The 17,274-nt window shown below is 32.9% G+C and overlaps 1 protein-coding gene across 2 annotated transcripts in view; it reads left to right on the top strand.

The window, feature by feature from the left end:
- The first annotated feature begins 2,302 nt into the window (after positions 1-2,302).
- The window catches only part of LOC134543581 (PRKC apoptosis WT1 regulator protein-like), a 66,072-nt gene continuing 51,100 nt past the window's right edge, over positions 2,303-17,274 (top strand). For both annotated transcript variants that reach the window (XM_063388382.1, XM_063388381.1), the window contains exon 1: positions 2,303-2,443. The gene's annotated coding sequence lies outside the window, so the exon portion shown is untranslated. The remainder of the gene's footprint in view (positions 2,444-17,274) is intronic.

The following is a 17,274-nucleotide window of genomic DNA, read 5'->3' as shown; positions in this document are numbered from 1 at the left end:
CGGGCGCGTTCACTCTGTCCTTGCAGGCTGCGCACATGAATAAGCCGTTGCGGAAGTTCAGGAATTCGCGTGCCTTCGTGCATGTGCGGTGTCTCGTGGTGCTGCACTGGTGGCAGTAGGCCACTTTATCCGCCTGGCAGTGGTACCCCACAGCGTGGCCACGGTGTTCCGACGTGGCTCTGTCTTCCTCCTTGACCTGGACCAGCTTCTCCCACGCACCGCACTGGCGTGTTGCGTGCGTGTCGGCTAGCGAAGTCCCCTCTTTTCCGCCTGTCAATAGGCCCATGTCCACCAAATCGTCCATGTCAATCGTTACATCTCTTCTTTGCATCGCGATGCGGCAGGGCGACCCGGGCGACGGGTCGTGATGTCGCTGGCAGGGCGAGAAGCAAGTAGGGGGTTCGCCTCGCCTCACTACAGAGTTTGTGTTCGTGCTCGCTCGCTTCCTGCCTCGCGGGAGCCCGTGGCTGCGTTGCTGCGTGACGTGTCTCTGTTGACAGCTGACACGAGGGTGGAGTGCAGGGTGGGGTGCGGAGGTTGGGTTGGCTGGTCCCGGCCTGGCTAATTTTGCTGGCGCGGCGATGTTCCGTCGCGCGGCATTGCCAATTCGCGTGCTGTTGCATCTGATCCTACGCGAGCCCTTTGTCTGCTAATTTAAACTTTTGTTTTGTTTGTGAAGTAGTCCGTTGAAAGTTTGGCCACACGTTGGGTGCAAATTTATGGCCACCCCCACTGTCTGTTTTAAAATTAATGAATTTACGTTATGAAAACTAGGATTTTGACTCGAGGGCGGGGTTATTTGCCTCGTGGCTGCCGGCAGGGACGTATCGACAAGGACTCCCCGGGCTGAGCCACCCAGGATGCCGTATGATTAAAATAACACTTAAATATAACTGGATTTATTAACACGTCACACTGTACATTACATCACTTGATACAGAATGCCGTCACGTAAATGGCTGTATCATCATCTTCCTTCTACTTGAATGGTGGTACTGGTTCGCTGGTTGCAGAAATCCCTAGAAATACCTCACCAAGGGTTGCAGGTTTCCCTGAGAGTAGTAGTAGAGTCGATGATGGCGCGTGGCGCGTCTGGTGGCGGCTAATGATACTCAGGACAGTGAAACAAAGTGATACTCCACTTAATTAATTATTAAATTACCTAGTTGAAACACTGGAATTATCCACAATTTAACCTATTTTTCGTATTATTTTGAAATAGTATAGTATTAAATCGTTAGATACATTATGTCTTAACGTTCAACTTGCACAGGAAAGACAAAAGTATAGCTAGTTCTTAATAGAAGTTGTGCAACTTTGTGGTTGCAAAACACCTGTTTTTCCAGGTGTGATTCAATAGTATTAAACCAATAAAAACCCTCTTAACCTCAAAGTACAAACACACCTCAAATTCTGGAGTTTCAGTGCTCTGTGTGAAAAGTAGCAGAATATTTAACGAACGAGTCAAGTGTGCAAGGTTCGTATATACTGGTGTATTTTCGGCTATCTCTAGCAATCGCTTATTCAAGCCGGAAGTATGTCAAACAAGCTGTCGCTTGAGCACGGTGACTTCATGAAGCTTATCTTATGCACGGATTATGAAACATGGATATTGAAATCGCTGACTTGAGAATCAAGACGGTCTTCACTACGATGACTCAAGAGTATGCTCAAGACATGACTATTAATGCCAGCCACAGACCTAGCACAAGGCAAGCTGAATTAACTTCCATTTCCACCTGGAACTTCTGCTACATTTTTATTAGACTCAGAAATGCAGTTCCATAAATATAAAGGTAATTAGTTTTTATTTATTATATTTAAGAAAAAATTTGAAATTTTTTTAAAAAATTTATGTTTATTTTTGGTCGTGTGTTTTTTTTGTTGATGGGTTTGGTGAGGGGGGGGGGTGTTATAAGTCTATAATTGTTCTTTACAACAAAGGAAACTTGTTAATAGTGTTCACTGCGGTAGCGCGCAGAATTATTGTATATATTTTATTAGATGTAATGCTCGTTGTCTAAGATGTACATCAATTTCTTTCCCTGCCCGAACACACCTGAATATTCACATTCGGCTAACCTCGGGATTTGTTTTATTTTTGCGCAGGAAAATTAATTCAAATATTAAAAGTGGTCGGTTAGGTTAGCTTAATTAAAACACTTTAAAACACTATGGACAGTTAGTTATGATAGTATAGCTACATTAAAATAAACAGAGAAATATTAATATATATAAATAAACCCGAGGTTGGCCGAAGGTGAATATTCGGTCGTGTTCGGGAAGGGACAGAACTTGATGTACTTTTTATGCTATCCATTTTAGATACATTTTAAAGATTCCACCCCCTGGTTTGTTTTCCTATGGGCAAGTGTTTTGACAGATTACGAATGTTTGGATTTGTTTGTGTCCACGTTTTTTAAGAATTTTGTTCATAATTTCGGTGAGATACTTTATTTACCGACATACACTTTATTAAAGCATTAGTAAATGAATTTAAAGTGCATTGTCAAAGGCTTTTTGTGTTTGTGATAACTTTGTAATTATTAATCGTTTTACTACAGTAAACGTCAAGGCGGATTGTAGATTGCACAATGCTAAACATAGATAAAAATATTTGAGAATGATTTGGATTTATTTTTTAAAGCTATGTAGGTGCTAGAGTAAGTGAAGTTTTAAAAGTTATTTTTGTCTAGTATGTGTCAGGTTATTTATTTTGGGAATTTACGTTAAGACTATTTGACAGGCAATGTGGTTTATCACTTGGTGCTTGGTGATAGTACAGATACTGCTTACAAACGTTCATCAGAACATAATTGCATAAAATTCCATTAAAAATTCTTTCTGATTGTGGCAATTTTTAAAATTTAATATCTTGTAATCACATTTTTTTTTTTTTTTAGAGTTAGTGTTTGAGATCATTGATAGGTAGAGACCTGCAAAATTCGCGGATTCATTCGGTGATATGCTAGAATTAAAACACATATACCTCTTAGATAATTTTGCTATTGGCTTACTGTTCATCTGGACGAATCTCAACCAGTTATAAACCCTCAACCAAAGAAGGATCGAATCACAGACAAACCAGCTGAGACGACTTACAAGTCGGCAGCCAATGAACTTGTGTTAATTGCCCAAGTGTACAGGGGTATGTGCAGACTATCCTGAAGGCCATTGAAACTGCGTATTTTGCAGGTCTCTATTGACAGGTAACCTTCAAATTGGACACCAATTACTTAAATGAAGCAGTTTCAAGCCAATACTTGTACATTTAACTGCAATGTATAAATTTTTTACCAGTGAATGAATTTTTAATGAGAATTACAAGGCATTCTAATTTGTTATAATATATATATATATATTTTTATTGCTTTATAATAAAATAATAAGTGATGTTTTTGTTTGCTAACTATCGTTAGTCGCAGAATTTTAGAATGGATAGAAAAAAATCTGAAAACTTACATAGCATCTTGAGGAATAAAAATTAAATAAAAATGGAAAATATGTTTTTCAGGTACTTGAAATGTCCCTACATTTATCTGGAAATAAGGTTTCTTAATTCCTACTGGTTCGTGAAAAATAACAGTTTAAATTTTAGGTACATTACAATATCTGTGTTTTCACACTGCTGCCGCCAGTCATTGTTTAGTCGTGTTTGTGTATCTCTTTGTTTAGCACAACAATAGCCAACCATGGAGAATTAATAATACTCTAATTATTCATTTTCATAAATTGAAGTTTATCCCTAGATTCTGACGGCTTGATCCTGTTGGCTTGATTCAGTGGTACATGATGCTTGCTATTTTAGTTCAGTATGTCGAAAGATCCTGATAGTATGATCCTGATGGCTTGATCCTGTAGTACATGATGCTTGCTGATTTAATTCAGTATGTTGGAAGATCCTTTTGATAAAATGTGATATAATAAATTATGATTGTAAGTAAAAAAATATATATATATTTTTTCAACCAGCAATCATAATTCTTTCTTGTTTCGAAATATCTTGTATGAACAGGATCTTCCGACTTACTTATCTAAAACAGCAAACATCATGTACCACAGGATCAATCCATCAGGATCTTTTGATGTACCTACTGAAATAAAACACCTAGCATAATGTACCACAGGATCAAGTCAACAGGATCATGTCATCAGGATCTTTCAATGTACTCACCTAGAGCCATATGCTCCATGGTTACAGATTTTGTTCAAATTTTTTTTGCATACATACTTATAACATGAGTAACTGTGAATTATTTTAGAATTTTTAAATTAAAACTGGAAGAATGAGAAATTTTCGAAACTTTCAGGTATTGAGCGAATAATGTTCTCTGACAATCTTCACCAGTACACTTAAATTACTATAAAACCCACAATTTTCATGCTATCTAGCTCATTTAAATTTAAAATAAAAGCTAATATTCCATACTTTGTAGCTGTGGACAGAGAAGTAACAAATTCCATCACAAAAATTTTACACTGAGCATGGAATACAATTTTAAGCTATTTTGCACCTTTGCTCGCGCTAAATACCATAACTCAACAACCACAATGAGCACTAGCTTGAAAATTTATTTTTACATACACATTAGCATTAGGTAACTATATTTGAAAAATGGAAAGGGTGTTTTTTGTGGTTTTTTAAATTATTATTACTGAGGTATGTAATAATGCCCAAATCCAAAGTATTTGCTACATAAAAAAATTAAAAATAATTGGATTTAAATTGGGTTTACCAAATAATAATATGCTAAATACAAATCTCGCTTTTTTTTGGCAAAGAAACTTACCAAAGTAACTTCGTACTGGGTCCAGATAATGTTACTTAGTGTTTATAGACTATATGCACATCTCACTACTCTGTCATATTGTATGCCAATTCTTCTATAATTTTCTGTTCATCGGGTTGTAGTGCATATGTCGTGCCTGATGATGATGGGTCATTCCATGTGAAATCAACCAATAAAAAAATTAATTTGGACCTTACCCCTTTAGATTTGAATGATTTTTGGTACACATGTTGTAGCCATGGGACAGTTGATAAATACAAAATTATAAATTTTTTGGACTAATAGTTTTTGAGTAATAGCCATTCAAAAAATTTAAAAAAAACATATCTTTGCACTATTTGGATACAGTAAAAAATTTATAACTTAAAACTATTAGGTCTAGAGAGCTCAAACTTGTTTTATTCTCTTCAGTATTTAATGGGCTTTAACCTGATATATAACAAGACTGTCATCCTTGAACTTCCATTTTTTTTCCCCAAAAAAATATGTTTTTTTTGTATACTAATAGGCTACCTCTATACCAAGTTTCATAATGGACCAACAATGGACTCGTCTAAAAAAAAAAATAGTCTTAATAGTGCTTAAGCCCAAATTTACTGATAAATGTTGCCCAAGAGTGAGAATTTAATATTAATTTTTTTAAAATACGAATTAAATCAAAGTTATATAACTGAATAATCGATTGTATACTTATTGAACTAATAAGGAAAAATGTTGCTTATTGATTTAATATTTAAAAAATTTAATGTGTTTGTAATATCAGCCACTACAATATTTATTAAAAATAAATGCATAACTGAAGAAAAAAGCATAAAAGCTTTTAATACAATCTAAAATATACATACACTAGTATGCTGTTTACTTACCAATTTTCAGGATGAAAGAGTATATTAATTATTTTGCAAATAATTGTTAAGTTGTCATCATTACTAGAAAGTAAATGTCACAAATTGTATTAGTAAAGTAATATAGCAAGTTTATTTAATTTTGTTTTACACTTTTACTCAATCTTGATTTATTAAAACATTTTCTAAAGCATGTGATACATTAATTTCAGTTTTACTTAACGTGTACACTCTTCCGGTTGCTGTTACAGGATTCACTACTCCTAGAATAGAATTACTGGGAACTGTTAGTATGTCATTTGGTTTGGGGTAAAAAAATGAAGGAGATGGCCCCTTAGGATGTAAAAAGCTAACTGTAAATTAATTTTCACCATTTTTTTGAAGAATACAAGCAAGCCACCATGATTTGTCGTAGACTACTGTAACATATCCAGAGTCAATTTTCTGTAAATCTGTAGGTGTTAAGTAATCAACTTTTGTTACAATTTCTGTCACACTTTGTGCACTTGATGAGAATGACTTTGTGAGAAGACAATTTTCAGAAATCGGTATAAACGTGTGCAGTTTGTGAGTACCTTCAATTGCTTTTGAATTGTTGAATCTCGGAAAAAGTTTTTTTCAGCTGCATTGTAATCATCAGCTGTGCAGTATTCAAAGTCTATACTTAGAATATTGTGATTGGCAAACTCAAAAAACTGCTTTGGTGTAAGTATTTGGTCATTGTATGGTCTTTGTAAACTAGCTTTGGAAGCTAGTCTTTTAACTGTGCCATCTAATCCATCGCAGGCACTCTTGCCGTGTGAAGTAGCGAAGAACTGCCATTCTGCTTCTACTGGAAAATCATTCTTGTGTAGGCACAAGTTAAAAAAATTCTTTCTATTTTTATACTGCGCAGCACTGCCATTAGAAAAGTAAGTGATTTTTCTTAGTTCAAATGGTAGTGTATCTTTCAGTATTTGTATAATTTTTCTTTGAAAAGCATAGAATGCTATTGTATTGTGTTGCAAACACTCTGAAATGAACACATACTCCGCATGTCGAAGTTTTTCTTGCCACTTATAATATACAATAAATGGGTGCAGCATGGCTTGGCTGCTCGTCCAGTGATATGATTGTACTTCGTCCTGCAATACAAATGAATAATTTTCTGCAAAGTCACAGTTAACGATAACCTCACCTTCCGCCAGATTTTCCTTACATTCTAAGTAGCAATCTTTCTGTTGTAATGCAATAAATGAATGGGTTTTCAGTTTTAAGAGACTTTCTATAATATCTTCTATAAAATCATCAATTTCTTCCACAACTGTTTCCATCATACATCTGTCTACTGTAACCCATTGCTTGTATGTTACCTCATCAATTACCTCGTTTTTAAATATCTCAGCCAATGCTTCTTTCAGGTATGCTGTCCCTGGACACTTGATGCATTCATTCATGTAACAATGAGGGGCTGGAGGGTTACACATAATTTTTGTTAGAAAAGTGTGATATGTTTTAAGAGGTGATCTATCTAAATAAAAATTGTTTATCCCTGAACCAGCTATCATCAATTCGACATTTTGATGCACAGTACACACACATACTGTGTGAGTTCCACTTTTACCAGCTAAAATATAATTTTTAGGTCTTAACTCACAAAATTTTGAGAATCCAATTCGTTGAGTTTGATGTTTTTCTTTAAAAGCTTGATAAATTTCATTTAAGTTAGCTAATACTAAATGCTTTTGCACTTGAATTTTCAATCCTTTGTTCCTGATTGTAACGCAATCTTTTTTACCAGGCATAATTCTACTTATGTCATCCTCTTGATAAAAATCTTTAACAAGCTGTGCAGTATCTTCACTTAATGTTTTGCCAGGCTTTGGGTTCGGAGTTGAAAGAACTCCCTTTTCACATACTAATTTTTTTACAGCGCGAACCATATAATTAGTGACACCAAACTCTTCTTCAATTTTTTTACATGTCCAACTTTCGGGTAATACGGATAAAATAGTCATTTTTTCACTTCGCTTAGTTGTTTGGGCAAATTTTTTTTTCACTTCTTCAATAATTTCAGACTCACATTTTTCTTCTTTGTTTCCTTCTTTACTTTTTTTTCTTAGAAGAAATGAATATGTTTTCCAAGCTTGTCACTATTTTTTCTATTTTTTTTGTGGAGTAATTTTCTACAGCAAGTTTTTTTTTTTTATGGGAGATTCACCAATAAGTTCCTGTGATTTATTTAAGTAATGTATCGATGCTCCTGAGTCAGTAAATGATTCATCATCAATGTCATCCTTTTGACTCTTACCAGCTACATTACCATCCATCTGTTCTGATATTTTAAGTTCACTATACACTTTTTCCTACATTTGTTACATATTTTCATACCCATTTTAATGTCATTATTTAAATAACACATACTATCTGTCACATTTCTGAGATATTTTTTCTCCAATTTCAGATGGTTTTGTTCCTTATATGGGTTACAACATTTAACATTATAAATACACCAGTTATTTTTTTGATGTTTGTTTGCCATTTTTAGGAATTAAAAATAAATATTTAGCTTTATAATAAATGCTAATAATAGTTCACTCTAAATAAATAACAGTCTTGACACTTTGAAAGAAGTATGCACTCAAATAATTTACGTTCAACACATTACAAATATCTAGACAACCATAAAGTTCACAGTCCTACAACAACTGACTGGGATAATCAACAGAGCCACAGAAATGTACAGGTTATGTTGGGAATCTTTTTCACAGTGAAAGCAACATTTGCAAAAAAAAAATTATATAGCTATTCTTACAAACACATTAAAACTTACAATATGTATATTAATAAAACATTTTGATGGCTTCAGTACAAAATGTATACATACTGATTATTCAGTAATAAAACTTAAAGATTCTATTTGCATTTAAAAAACGTAATATTAAATGCTCACTGGTGACATTTATCAGCAAATTTGGCTTAAGCATTTTTTTTTTTTTTACATGAGTCTATTGTTGGTCCATTATGAAACTTGGTATAGAGGTAGCCTATTAGTATAAAAAACATTTATTTTTTGAAAAAAGAATTAGAAGGGGTGTTTTTGAGATTTTCAAAATTTTTTTTAAATTGTTTTGAAAAAAAAATGGAAGTTGAAGGATGACAGCCTTGTTATATATCAGGTTAAAGCCCATTAAATACTGAAGAGAATAAAACAAGTTTGAGCTCTCTAGACCTAATAGTTTTGAAGTAATAAAATTTTTACTGTTTCCAAATATTGCAACAAATTAAAAATTTTGTATTTTTCAACTGTTCCATGGATACAACAAGTGTACCAAAAATTAACAAAATCTGAAATGGTAAGGTTCAGAGCACTGGTTGATTTCACATGGATTGACCCTGATGTTGAAGGAACTTGAACTTCTTTAAAATACAGTTTTCATAAGGCACCCAGCAGCAGTCATCCTTTAATGGCCAGTGAAATGTTGACGAAGGACCGCAAGGATGCATGAACTGAACTTAAGCATCTCTTTCAACATCTGACACAAAAACTTAAATTCCTTTTAAATTTTTTTTTAGCAAATTTGAATAAATCCTCAGAGTTTAAAATTTGTCTGTCAACAGTTCTCTGAAGACTGGCTCTTGTAGCCAGTCGTTTGATTGTACCACCCACTCCATCACATGCATTTTTGCCATGGCTGGTGGCAAAGAAGCTCCACTCAGCAGATAGACCATGGTCTTCTTGATGGAAACACAAGTTAATAAAATTTTTATAGTTTTTGTACTGTGCAGCACTACCATCACTGAAGTAAAATACATGACTCAAATGTGGTAGTTCTCTTCGTAAGTGCTGTAATAATAACTTTTGGAAAGTGAAAAATGCTGTGGTGTCATGCTTAAGGCAGTCACTTATGAAGCAGAATGATTTTGACTTCAAGACATCATCACTATCAGTATAATAAACAACAAATGGATGTAAGGTAACTTGAATGTTAAGCCAATGGAAACCTTGTGCAGCATCTTGCAAAATACAGTTGTAATTTTCTGCAAAGTCAGCTATAATGAGGCAAGAGTTTCTATCTAATTTAATTTTTATTTGCTTTAGGTACCGACTTTGCGACTTGGCTGTGAAATGATGTTTAGTCAAAACCACCAGTTTATTTATTAGCAGATCAACAAAATCATCAGCAGACTTTGTCAGTGTTTCAAGCAATTCACGCTCAGTGTGAATCCATTGTTTTAAAACAATGTCTTTTGTTTCAAAAATTTCTAATTGCATAAGGTACTCACGAAGTACTGACACATTTGGACAATTAGGACATGTGTGAAGCATGCATTCTTCTGAATGAAGGTAACATACCAATTTATGCAGGAGCTCTTGATATGGTATGTTTAAATGAATACTCTGCATCATTAATTTCACATTTTGGTGATAGGTACACACGCACACTGAATGAATAACACAACTGCTTACAGTTACACATTCTTTTGGACGCAATTCACAAAACTTAGTAAAACCTGTTTTATCATTAGGGTTTTGTTCTTTAAAAGACAAATAAACATTGTTTAAATTATGCAAAATAACCTTTTTGTATTCAATTCTCTTTTCCCGTGTTCACTTGGTACAGACACGCAGTCTTTTGTGTTGGAAGAAACTCTACTTATCTCATTGTCATAGTAGAAATCTTTCACCTTCTTTACTAACTTTTCACTTAGACGATGACCTTTTCTTTTGTCTATACTACCTAAAACTCCATAATTCTCTAGAACATTTCTAGCCTTTTTTTTACCATATATTCAGTTGTGTCAAAAAAATTAACAGTTTGTTCAATACTCCAAGATTGCAGGACAAGTGTCAGTATTTGAAGTTTTTCAATAATTACACTTGTTTTAAATTTTTCTCTTAATCTATCCATGAGGCAACTGCAATTACTACACTGTACACTTGAATCACTGGCAGTGTTTACAGAATCTTCAATGGGAAAAGCTTTACTTGCTATTTCTGTAAAACTAGCTGATAAATGCTGAGCCTTACTTTTCAAGTATGCACTTCTTTCCTCATGCTTCCTTTTAGTAACTTTTACTGGAGAAGAACCAATTAGTTTACAACTTTCATTCAGTTTTTCCAGGACCTGAGAATGGGTATCTGGTTCATAGTCACTGTCTGAAACACTGTTATCACTGTTGCTAGTCGCAGACTAATTTTCTACAGGTAATACAAAGTTTGGTGCCTGGTAAAAGTTTCACCGTGGTCTGATATTTTTTTGAAAATGAAACTGAAACACCCTTAAGACCGTTTCTAACATTTTTTTTGTGTTTTTTAAATGGGTCACAACAAATTCTTTGGCGATCTTCAAATGTTGTAAGAAATGTACACCTATGTTGGTAACATATGTTTTCAATATTGTGACAATTAGTTCTTAACCTTAAAAGTTCCTGTTCTCTTTCACAAAATTCAGAAAAGCACATAAAACATTTTTGTTTACACTCTGTGTGAGGTGAGCAGTCTTCTTGGTTAAGACTCTGAAACTCATAACTTCTGGACATACAACCTATTCACATTAGAAGCCAGTGAGAGACTAGTTAGTAATGGGCAAGAAGGCAGCAGTTTACTTATCAGCACAGTTATCATATGTTTTCTGCTTAGCCAGCAGGAGAGAACCAGCACAGCTAGAGATAAAAGTGAAGGATCACTGGGTGACTCAAATGTATGGAAACATATCATTCTCTCTCACATATTACTGAATTGTGATGTAGTAGCAGCTTATTCACAAATTAATGCTAGACCAACATTACAATATGTTAAAAAAAAAATTTTTTTTTAGAATAAACCAGGTTTTACTGATTTGCATATGAGATTGGAAGTCACAAAGTTGATTAAAAAATACTTTATAATAGTGCATTAGCTAGTTAAATAAACAGAATAAAAACTTAATACATTTTATGCATGGAAAAGTTATTAAAGGTGTGAAATGTGCATCAACATAATGAAATTAAAAGTCTAAGGATAGCTTGATAAAAATAAAAAATAATATACCTAATAAATGCTTGTATTTATAATTGTAAATAAAATTAAATATTCCTGATAAACATAGTAGATTACAAGATTAATAGACCAGGGCTGAAGCCTTTGAAAATTGTAAGAAGTGAAAAAAAAAAAAAAGTAGGATGAAACCCATTGGAAAAGGAAGAGAATATAACAAAAATGTAAGGAAAAATAATTTACGGCCGATCTGAGGTCGGGAAGTGGAAGGGGGCGAGTTTTGAAGGGTAAAAAACGGTTTTTCTCGATTTCCGGAAAAACTACAAGTCCTATGGAAAAAAGTTAAATAGCAAAGTTTTAGGTAAAAAAAAAACATCTACAACTTTTGTATTTTCACATTTTCTCACATAACCTCAAAATTTATGTGAAAAATTCAAATAACCGAGTTTTTGGTTTTTTAATTTTCTTTTTTACAAAGAAAAATTTTTTTTCACGAAATTTGGTGAAAACCTACTTTTTTATGTCCCAAACACACTGTAATTTTTTTGATTTAAAATATTTATTTTTTCACCTTATTTTGACTTAATATCGAAAAGGCACCCTAATTTTCAATCAAAAATTCTTACGTCAAAATATCAGCTTTTTTTTAAAAAGTCTGTGGGCTTTTTTGTTCATTGAAATTTCTACTTTCTGATGGTGTAAGAAAATATAGACATTACTATGGTAAATGTTCTCAGAAAATGCACAAAAAAAAAAAAACCGAAAATACTTGAATCCGACATATTTTTTTTTAAATTCATTATGTACAATTTTGAGCTATTTATTAAAATTTACACTTTAATTACTCGAAAAATATAAGATTCCATTTGAAATTGATAAATAATATTACAAATCCATAAAACATAAAGATTGCAAAAACCATGCGAAAATAGTTCTATATATTAAAGATAGGATTTAAAGGGGATTTCATCTATAAAAAAATGTGACTACTGCAATTTTTTTTCAGTAAAAAAGTTGATTTATTAAATTCTTATTGCAGAAATGCAACAATATTTTTGAAGGATTCATATTTGAAACTATTAGACGTGAAAAATAGATCTTTTACATTTCCAGAACTTGTCTTTGAAAGATTTGTGCAATGGGAGTGCATGACTTGATGTAGGCTTTTGGACATACGCCATTGCTTAGCACATGTATGTCTGCAGAAGAAAACTGCAAAAAAACACAAATGACAAAAAACACAAATTAAGCAAAAATTACTGTTGTCAGGAATTAATGCCACACAATATTCCACAACAGGAATATGGTCAACAAACAAGGAAAAAACAAAGAAAAATGGACTAACAGAACGAAAAAAACCACAAATGATGACAGCACAAAAATTCCGAACCCAAAAAAATTCAACACAACAGTTGAAACGAGACAAAAAACACAGCAAAACGAAAAGACGAAACAAACACAATAGTTTTCCAAAAAAACAAAAAACAAAAAGAGAAACGAAAAAACCCCCACAAATTATGACAGCACAAAAAATATTGAACCCAAAAATTCAGCACAACATTCAAAACGAGACAAAAACACGACCAAACGAAAAAACGAAACAAACACAACAGTTTTCTAAAACAGAAACAAGCGACATTTCGGGAACTGCTATCTGCTCCCGTCCTCAGGCAGAGACGCACATGGTACGGAAACACAGGTGCGACTGAGAAGGAGCTGGAAAAATGAGGGTATTTATCAGAAAATGGACTGCATCTTGCTCAGCCAATGGCAGACAAGCTGACTCCTCATTGGCTGTGCACCATGGAGTTTAAGCGGATTGGTTATTGTAGGTTGAGTATTGGCTATTGTTTTGTGCTGCAGGGATGTTTCTCTCTTAATCAAAGGGATCCACATATTTTTTAATTCAATGCTCTGCTGGCTGAAAATATTTTTATTGCTAATAATGAAAGCTGATTCTTTGATTTTCCTTTTTATTTTATCGGGTTCCTGTATGAGTGGTGTGGAGTCTTCCCAGAGAATTGTGTGGCTATTTTCCCATGTATGTTCAGCAAGTCTGGATTTTAGGGTTTCACCCTTCTTGCAGTTGTTTTTGTGTTCTTTGATTCGGGTGGATAGAGCTCTGCCAGTTTCACCTATGTACACGTGGCCACATTCACAGGGGATCTGATACACACAGTTGTGGGTTTGTAATTTTTCTGTGGCTGGTTTCACCTTTGTAACAATGCTTTTAATAGTCGATTTAGAACGGAAAGCTGTTTTGAGTCCATATTTGTTTCCCAGGCGTCTTATTTTTTCTGAAAGCCCTTGAACATACGGAATGACTAGAGTTCCTGTCGGTTTATTGGTTTCTGTGGGTTTGAGTGTTTTGTTGGATTTCATATGCTGTTTGATGGTGTTAGCAGGGTAACCATTGGCTATGAGTTCCTTTTTTATATGATTGTGTTCAACCGCAATAGATTTCTCATCAGAACAAATAATCTCAGCTCGGTTGGTTAGTGTGTGAATTATGCCATTTGTGTTTTTTTGTAGTTTTCTTCTGCAGACATACATGTGCTAAGCAATGGCGTATGTCCAAAAGCCTACATCAAGTTCCAGAACTTGGCTTGAGAAAATAAATGTCATGAATATTTGAATTTAATTGATTAAAAAGGACCAAAATATCAATATCCACAACAATGACAGTTTTATTAGTATCTCTGGCAATTTCTATTGAGGTCTTAATTATGTCAGCATCAGCATTTTCTTCTGCTTGTTTACAGGAAAATCCTTGTGACTGTAATCTTTTCATTAAAGTTTTTATTATTTTTTCCTTGTTTTTCTCGTTAAATAAAAATTTTTCTTGCGAAAATGGTATTTTTGTATGGTTTTGATAACTGAACTCTGAAATATTGTCTGAGGTTTTTCCACAACTATGTTCTCCTCTTTTAGTTGAATTAGCTGCTGGTACTATTGTCACAGTAACTGATTTTTTAATTTCAGATACCCATAAAAAACAATATAGCTGATTGCTGCGTAATGTTTTTCTACATAGCACAAATATTTATTCATTATCTCTTCCACCGTTTCATTTTTCTGCCAAATTACTTTGTGCAGTAAAAATCCACCGTCGACGACATGCACAATGCATTTCTGCAATAAGAATTTATAAATAAACTTTTTTACTGAAAAAAAATTGCAGCAGTCACATTTTTTAGATGAAATCCCCTTTAAATACTATCTTTAATATATAGAACTATTTTCACATGTTTTTTTGCAATCTTTATGTTTTATGGATTTGTAACATTTTTTATCAATTTAAAATGGAATCTTATGTTTTTCAAGTAATTAAAGTTTAAATTTTAATAAATAGCTCAAAATTGTACATAATGATTTTTAAAAAAAATTTGGATAGAGTATTTTCGTTTTTTTGAATTTTCTGAGAACATTTACTATAGTAATGTATACATCTTTTTACACCATCAGACAGTAGAGATTTCAACAAACAAAAAGCCCACCGACTTTTTAAAAAAAGCTTATATATTGACGTGAGAATTTTCGATTGAAAATTAGGGTGCATTTTCGATATTAAGTCAAAATAAGGTGAAAAAATAAATATTTGAAATCAAAAAAATTACTGTGTGTTTGGGACATAAAAAAGTAGGTTTTCACCAAATTTCGTGAAAAAAAATTTTTTTTTGTAAAAGATAAAAATAAAAAACCAAAAACTTGGTTTATAGATTTTTTCACATAAATTTTGAGGTTATGTGAAAAACGTTAATAAACAAAAGTTTTAGATGTTTTTACTACCTAAAACTTTGCTATTTAACTTTTTCCATAAGACTTGTAGTTTTGCCAGAAATCGGGATAAACCGTTTTTTACCCTTCAAAACTCGCCCCCTTCCACTTCCCGACCTCAGATCGCCCGTAAATTATTTTTCCTTTTATTATTGTTATATTTTCCTTTTCCAATAGGTTTCATCTTACTCTAATTTTTTTTTTGTTTCAAAAATTATCGACCCTGGTCCATAAGGAAGTTTTAACTCTTACAATTTGGGCCATATGTATTTTAAAGCAACACAATAGTGTTTTACTGTATTACCTTGGTAAGATACATTAAAAAAACATTATTGAAAAACCACAAAAAACACCCTTTTCATTTTTCAAATATAGTTACCTAATGCTAATGTGTATGTAAAAATAAATTTTCAAGCTAGTGCTCATTGTGGTTGTTGAGTTATGGTATTTAGCGCGAGCAAAGGTGCAAAATAGCTTAAAATTGTATTCCATGCTCAGTGTAAAATTTTTGTGATGGAATTTGTTACTTCTCTGTCCACAGCTACAAAGTATGGAATATTAGCTTTTATTTTAAATTTAAATGAGCTAGATAGCATGAAAATTGTGGGTTTTATAGTAATTTAACTGTACTGGTGAAGATCGTCAGAGAACATTATTCGCTCAATACCTGAAAGTTTCGAAAATTTCTCATTCTTCCAGTTTTAATTTAAAAATTCTAAAATAATTCACAGTTACTCATGTTATAGATATGTATGCATAAAAAAAATTTGAACAAAATCTGTGACATTGAAGCAGGATAGTGTATTTTAATTAGGTGATTTGACATGAAATGGCCCAATAGCAAGCATCATGTACCATCGGATCAAGCCAACAGCATTATAGTGCGGGGGTTAAGGGTATGAACCTTGCACTTTTTGATAAAAGCAAGCCACTTCGTATACTTTATAAGTGAACACTCCTCAACATTTTTAGAAGTGGTGCTCCTCGGTACTCCTCATAGGGGGGCCGGTACCCCCCTTATAATGTGCCAAAATTAAGTTTTTCTCGTTTTTTTGAAAAACTGCGGTTCTGGCAACAAATATAGCCATACACAAAATGAAAGATATTTAAATTTCCTTCAATAATGTTCCTTACTATTTTTAAGAAGAACTTACCGTTTGGTAGATAAGTAACAATTAACATTTAGAATATATTGATGAAGTAAGAAAACCAAACTCAACTACATGATTGGCCAATAGTTTTTATAAAAACTTAAATACCTACATAGAACAAAATCATTTGTATATTTAATGGAACATATATTAATTACAATAATTAGTAATTGAGACTTAAAAATAAAGTTATACTACAGAAATTACAAAAGTCGCGCATTGCGCCAACTCCTGGAATGGATAATCCTGAACAATTTGAGATGTTTCGGATACTTCTACGTTTTGCGTGTTGACTAGATGTTATAACTATGAAGACCTTGATAAACATAAATTTGTATATGAATTGTATATTTTAATGCTACCAAAGTTGCAAGAACATTTTTTTTTGAAAACTAAATGATGAGAAGAACAACAGAAATACATATAGTTACAATATGTATTTACTTGATGTTTCACATAACAGTAAGTTAAAAAGGAAATAACAGTGTTTTAAATTTAAAAAAAAAACTAATTTCAAATAGATATTTATATACAAAAACAATCACTTCACATCAATAAAACTATGTTTATATTCATTCGAACTAAAATGTTTTTTTTAAAACATGGCAAATATAAAGCAAAGTTTGTTCTCAGTTATGTATGCCTATTCCTGTAATTAGTACTCTTTCCATTACCTATTAAATCAAAGTATTAGTTTGATTTCAACATTTCTCTAAGACATTGTAACAATAAAACACAAATTCCTGCCACCC

Source organism: Bacillus rossius, chromosome 1, assembly GCF_032445375.1.
Source record: "Bacillus rossius redtenbacheri isolate Brsri chromosome 1, Brsri_v3, whole genome shotgun sequence".
In the NCBI taxonomy this organism is placed as follows: domain Eukaryota; kingdom Metazoa; phylum Arthropoda; class Insecta; order Phasmatodea; family Bacillidae; genus Bacillus; species Bacillus rossius.
The sequence above is the reverse complement of the archived record's forward strand: the minus strand, read 5'-3'. Positions and strand labels throughout refer to the sequence as shown.